Raw genomic sequence first — 7286 nt, 5'->3', positions numbered from 1 at the left:
CAATATAGATGAGTACGTTTAAAAGTGCGATCAAAAATACAATAAAAGGAGATGTAACCAACATATACATATTGATCAAAAATTATTAAAATTCAGTGATGACAGCACCCCAAATGTGCTACTAGAAGTACGACAGTGAACTTGATAAGGTGCGCAAGTGCTAATTTAATGTGCAAAGAAGTGAACATATAATTTATGTTAAATCCGTTCATTAACAATGACTCATGTGTACTACAAAAACGGGACTAAAGTAGACCCATAATAAAGTGCACCAGTGCTAAAAAAGTGCAACAAGGTAAACATCAGTATAAATAAAAACATATTCATCTTATAAATATTAGTCCAATTGCTCAAATATCTAAAAGCATAAGATATAACACATAAAAATGTGTACCATAGTAAAAAATATTATGTACCATACAGGATTAAATTATTAAATCAATACAATAGCAGAAGTATTAATAAAGTGTAACACCCCATCAAAAACAGTATAAACCTCCCAATTGCTGCACACACAAAAAAATTGTATTTTGAATAGGAAATTCTATATATAACAAACTAAAAACTGAAATGATATGTCAAAATAATAAAAAGAACATAAAAATACAGCAAAAAAATAATCATCTGTTCTTTTCATCAGATAGTACATATTTAATTATGGATGGAAGGTATCTTCGCACTTAGTAGTGCTAATGCATCCTCTCTGTTGTCAGAAGAACGGAACAGATCAGCCAAACGACAGGGTCATACTAAAGAACATGGAAGAAAAGGACAAATGAGTACTATATAGACGCTAACAAAACTGAATAAAAACATCTATATATATAATTGTCTAAGGGTTTTTCCATCTGTCTGTCTGTCTGTCTTTCTGTCTGTCTGTCTGTCTGTCTGTCCTGGAAATCCCGCGTCTCTGATTGGTCAAGGCCGCCAGGCCTTGACCAATCAGCGACGGGCACAGCATGGCGACGATGATGTCATAAAGGTTGCCTCGACCAATCAGCGACGGGCACAGTCTGCCACGAATTCGCCTCGACCAATCAGCGACGGGCACAGTATCGACGTAGATGTCATAATGGTTGCCATGGCGACGATGATGTCATAAAGGTTGCCTCGACCAATCAGCGACGGGCACAGTCTGCTGCGAATTCTGGAATCATCATTGTCCATATACTACGGGGACATGCATATTCTAGAATACCCGATGCATTAGAATCGGGCCACAGTCTAGTATATATATATATATACAGTATATATATATATATATATATATATATATATATATATATATATATATATATATATATATACACTCACCGGCCACTTTATTAGGTACACCATGCTAGTAACGGGTTGGACCCCCTTTTGCCTTCAGAACTGCCTCAATTCTTCGTGGCATAGATTCAACAAGGTGCTGGAAGCATTCCTCAGAGATTTTGGTCCATATTGACATGATGGCATCACACAGTTGCCGCAGATTTGTCGGCTGCACATCCCAAAGATGCTCCATACAAGGCAGGATGGATCCATGCTTTCATGTTGTTTACGCCAAATTCTGACCCTACCATCCGAATGTCGCAGCAGAAATCGAGACTCATCAGACCAAGCAACGTTTTTCCAATCTTCTACTGTCCAATTTCGATGAGCTTGTACAAATTGTAGCCTCAGTTTCCTGTTCTTAGCTGAAAGGAGTGGTACCCGGTGTGGTCTTCTGCTGCTGTAGCCCATCTGCCTCAAAGTTCGACGCACTGTGCGTTCGATGCTCTTAGGCCTACCTTGGTTGTAACGGGTGGCGATTTGAGTCACTGTTGCCTTTCTATCAGCTCGAACCAGTCTGCCCATTCTCCTCTGACCTCTGGCATCAACAAGGCATTTCCGCCCACAGAACTGCCACTCACTGGATTTTTTTTCTTTTTCGGACCATTCTCTGTAAACCCTAGAGATGGTTGTGCGTGAAAATCCCAGTAGATCAGCAGTTTCTGAAATACTCAGACCAGCCCTTCTGGCACCAACAACCATGCCACGTTCAAAGGCACTCAAATCACCTTTCTTCCCCATACTGATGCTCGGTTTGAACTGCAGGAGATTGTCTTGACCATGTCTACATGCCTAAATGCACTGAGTTGCCGCCATGTGATTGGCTGATTAGAAATTAAGTGTTAACAAGAAGTTGGACAGGTGTACCTAATAAAGTGGCCGGTGAGTGTATATACAGTAAAAAGATGCCGAAAAAACTATGCACGGGGTCAGTTTCAAATGAAAAGAGCAGAACTCAAAGATTCGTTGAGTCCGTCTGGATGCAGGGTGCGTAGAGTCCAAATCCTTCTAGCCTCTCTTTGGGCCAGCACATGGCTAAGGTTGCCCCCACGGAGACTAGAATGGATATGATCAGTTCCCTTAATCCGAAGCCCTGATGGGTCACAAAAATGGTATTGTTTAAAATGTTTCGGGATGGTTTTTAATTGTTCCATATAATTCTCCTTTGCAGCTGCCATAATATCCCGTACATGTTCCCGTACCCTGACCTTCAGGGCCCGTGTAGTGAGTCCTATATAGCTCAGGGAACAGGGACATGTTGCATGGTAAACAACTGTCTGGGTAGTGCAGTTGATAGAATGTGTAATAGTAAATTTCTTACCATTAGATGACACAAATTCTTTAGTTTTTTTCTATATTCGGGCAAGCGACACATTTTCCACATGGAGCACATCCCCAATTATTGACTGGCTTACTGTTAAGACTTTGAAAAACTTGTGGTTGATTTCTTGGTATATAGTAGCTCCTCACTAAATGATCTCAGAAATTTTCACATCTTCGAGCTACTACTGTAGGTCTTGAAGGTAAGTATGGTTTCAATGTTTTGTCCGCTAAAAGAATAGGCCAATGTCTTTGCAAAATCTCATGCATTTTCTGCCATTGGGAATGATATTGTGTCACCATTCTTGAAGAACCCATTTTCGGTTTAGGTGATTTTAGGTGAGTTTAGGTGATTAGGTGACATTTGGTCATGGCGATCAGCATTCCTTGCTCTATTATAAGCATATTTAACAGAACGCTTGCTGTAACCACGTTCATAGAATCTCGTCTACATCTCAGTGGCACTTGTCTCTAAGTCGGAATCCGTCGAGCATATTCTTCTTACCCTTAAAAATTGACTAACAGGGATGGATCTAACAACATGTGTTGGATGAGACGAGGTAGCATGTAAAACCGCATTAACGGCTGTTTCTTTCTGGAAAATATCCATCTGTAAAAGACCAGATACATCTTTCTTAACCATGACGTTTAGAAATTCGATATGGTCGGCATGATATTTGTAAGTCAATCTTATATTCAGATCATTATTGTTCAGTTCCTTGACGAATTTACCAAGGTCTTCTGATGTCCCCACCAGATCAGAAAAATGTCGTCGATGCAGCGGGTCTAAAAAATGACCCGGTCCATAAACGAACACCGATCCGACGGGATGAGGTCCCTCTCCCACAGCCCCAGGAACAGATTTGCATAGGAGGGCGCACAGGCCACTCCCATGGCTGTTCCCTGGAGCTGCAGGTCGAAGGACCCATTGAAGATGAAAAAATTGTGGGTTAACAAAAAATCTAATAGCTGCAAAAGAAATTCAATCTCTTCCTGTGAAAACCTAGTCATAGAGAGATAATATCTAGTAGCCTTTAGTCCGTCATGGTGCCGAATGCTCGTGTAGAGGGATTCCACATCACAAGTGACGAGGAGCATGTTTCATCAATGTGTATGGAATCCACTCTACGCAAAAAAGCTGAAGTGTCTCTCAAAGATGGAATCGTCTCAACTAATGGTTTCAAAAATGAATCGATGTATTTCCCAACATTTTCAGTCAATCCACCAACCTCAGAAATGATTGGCCTACCTGGAGGATTCCTTGCAACCTTGTGGATTTTTGGAAGTAAATATAATGTTGGGATCACTGGATCCTTTGTCCAGAGGAGGTCACTTATCTCTTGCGTAATAATCTTATCCAACGCTGTTCCAAGAATCTTGCCCAAATATTCCCTGTATGAAGTATAGGGTTAAAAGTAAGTTTCTTGTAGCATAGTGGTTCTCTCAAGTTGGCGATAGACTTCAGTTTCTTATATCTTGCATGGCCAAACTATGACGTTGCCCCCTTTGTCAGCGGGCTTAAATATTACATTGTCAAGCTTTTTCAGGCGTTTAAGACCCACACATTCTTGTGTAGTCATATTGTCATTAAAAATTTAACTAGAAATTTCTTCAAAATCTTTTTCTACCAACTGAACAAAAATCTCGACATTAGGACACATTGATAATGAAGGGAACTTTTTAGATTTTTGCTTGATTGATGATGGTACTATACCTAGTGATGGCAAGTCATGTTCTCTGCTGAGTTCTTCCAGGATCTGTAGGGCCTCCTGTTCTTCTGGCATGGGAAAATTGCGCCTAGTTTCTTCGTTGTGGAACCATTTTCTAAACACCAACGATCTTGCAAAGATGTGAAGATCTTTTACAGCAATAAATGGATCGAACCTACTGCTTGGTGAAAATGTGAGACCTTTAGACAAAAGATCCAATTCAACATCCGAAAAACAATGTGTAGATAAATTAATTATCTTAGGTACATTTTTAGATTCATGCGACCCACGTTTGGTGTTATGCAGCTTATGGTCCCCTTTCCTTTTATTACCACCGAATCGGGTCTTCATCGATTTGTATGAATACTGAGAATTATCAGATGATTCACCAACAGAGGATGCTGATGACATTGATACTGATCTAATACTCCATCCTTTAGAATTACGTGATCTCTTCCCTCTCCACTCCTTGTCTACAATCCCCACCCCACAAACTTGCACACCCTCGCAGAAATCTTAAACACCTTGATCTACACTCACTCTCTGAAAACCTCCTTCCTCTCACAGACATAAGTTCCCTACACAATGCGGATGACGCTGCCGCTCTATATAACACCATAATAGCTGCAGCCTTGGAATCTCTTGCCCCTCTCACACATACCAAAGCTCGCAAAATCAACAGACAGCCCTGGCACACCAGCCTGACCAAAGAACTGAGGCGAGCTTCCAGGGATGCTGAGCGGAGATGGAAAAGATCTCACTCCAACGAGCACTTCATCGCATTCAAACAGTCCCTCACTACTTTCAAGACCACACTCTCCACAGCAAAACAAACTTACTTCTCATCTCTCAGATCCTTGCTGTCTCACAACCCTAAACAGTTATTCAACACCTTCAACTCTCTCCTCCGTCCCCCAGCACCTCCTCCCTCCCCACTCATCTCAGCTGAAGACTTTGCCTCATTTTTCAAGCAGAAGATAGAGAACATCAGAGACAGTTTTAGTCGACAACCCCCAGAGCCCTTCCTCCCAACTACCCAGCCCTCCACCTCCAAAACCAACTTCTCCACCATTACAGAAGATCAACTCTCCACTCTACTCTCAAGATCGCATCTCACCACCTGTGCACTTCCCACTTCATCCCAAACCTCGCCACAGTCTTCATCCCAACTCTAACCCATTTCTTCAATCTATCACTAACAACTGGTGTTTTCCCCTCAAGCTTTAAACATGCCTCAATCACACCTATCCTCAAAAAGCCGTCTCTTGACCCATCATCTGTATCTAGCTATCGCCCTATATCACTTCTCCCCTATGCCTCAAAGCTACGGGAAAAACACGTCCATCTTGAACTGTCCTCCCATCTATCTTCCTGCTCCCTCTTTGACCACTTACAATCAGGCTTCCGGTCACACCACTCCACTGAAACTGCCCTAACTAAAGTCACCAATGACCTATTAACCGCCAAGAGCAAGCAACACTACTCTATCCTCCTCCTCCTGGACCTGTCCTCTGCCTTTGACACAGTGGACCATTCCCTATTACTACAGACCCTCTCATCCCTTGGCATCACAGACTTGGCCCTATCCTGGATCTCGTCATACAGCGTCTCCCATTCATACACCACCTCCTCACCTTGCCCCCTATCTGTCGAGTCCTGCAAGGTTCAGTTCTAGGGCCCCTGCTCTTCTCCATTTACACTTTTGGCCTGGGACAGCTCATAGAATCTCATGGTTTTCAGTATCATCTCTATGCTGATGACACACAGATCTACATCTCTGGACCAGATATCACCACCCTACTAACCAGAATCCCTCAATGTCTATCTGCTATTTCATCCTTTTTCTCCGCTGGATTTCTAAAACTTAACATGGACAAAACAGAATTCATTGTCTTTCCCCCATCTCACGCGACCCCCCTCCACGAACCTATCCATTACAGTAAACGGCTGCCCACTCTCCCCAGTCCCACAAGCTCGCTGCCTTGGGGTAATCCTTGACACTGATCTCTCCTTCAAACCGCATATCCAAGCCCTTTCCATTTGCTGCCGCCTTCAACTGAAAAATATTTCACGGATCCGTACATTCCTAAACCAAGAATCTGCAAAAACCCTAGTCCATGCATTCATCATCTCCCTCATCGACTACTGTAACCTCCTGCTCTGTGGCCTCCCCTCTAACACTCTCGCACCCCTCCAATCTATTCTAAACTCAGCTGCCCGACTAATCCACCAGTCCCCCCGCTATTCCCCGGCCTCTCCCCACTGTCAATCCCTTCACTGGCTCCCCATTACCCAGAGACTCCAGTACAAAAGCCTAACCATGACATGCAAGGCCATCCACAACCTGTCTCCTCCATACATCTGTGACCTTGTCTCCCAGTACTTTCCTGCACGCAACCTCCGATCCTCACAAGATCTCCTTCTCTACTCCCCTCTTATCTCCTCTTCCCACAATCGCATACAAGATTTCTCTCGCGCATCACCCTTACTCTGGAACTCTCTACCACAACATATCAGACTTTCACCTACCATCGAAACCTTCAAAAAGAACCTGAAGACCTACCTCTTTCGGCAAGCCTACAACCTGAAGTAACCACCGATCAACCAAACCACTGCACGACCAGCTCTATCCTCACCTACTGTTTCCTCACCCATCCCTTGTAGATTGTGAGCCCTCGCAGGCAGGTTCCTCTCTCCTCCTGTACCAGCTGTGACTTGTATTGTTCAAGATTATTGTACTTGTTTTTATTATGTATACCCCTCCTCCAGGGCCGTATTTGCCACTAGGCACTCGAGGGCACGTGCCTAGGGCGGGGACGATGCGGGGGGCGGCACCTGAGCAAGCGGGCAAGGTTTTTTTTTTTTTTTTTTTTGTTTCCCACCTCCCGACCGCCCCAACCCCCGCCCCCCCAGCCCCCCCCCGGGACCAGCCTCCCACCCACC

At 43.6% G+C, this 7286-nt stretch overlaps 1 long non-coding RNA gene across 1 annotated transcript; it reads right to left on the bottom strand.

Annotated features, from left to right (window-relative positions):
* Positions 1 to 3078: 3078 nt before the first annotated feature.
* Positions 3079 to 4801, bottom strand: LOC143784998 (uncharacterized). Its single transcript, XR_013217940.1, has 3 exons — positions 4349 to 4801; positions 3884 to 4026; positions 3079 to 3244 (listed from the first exon to the last, which is right to left on the bottom strand). It is a non-coding gene; the product is annotated as an uncharacterized LOC143784998 (long non-coding RNA).
* Between the last annotated feature and the right edge of the window lie 2485 nt (positions 4802 to 7286).

The sequence above is a fragment of the Ranitomeya variabilis genome, chromosome 7 (assembly GCF_051348905.1).
Source record: "Ranitomeya variabilis isolate aRanVar5 chromosome 7, aRanVar5.hap1, whole genome shotgun sequence".
NCBI classification, from domain to species: Eukaryota; Metazoa; Chordata; class Amphibia; order Anura; family Dendrobatidae; genus Ranitomeya; species Ranitomeya variabilis.
This window is presented reverse-complemented; position numbering and strand designations above follow the sequence as displayed.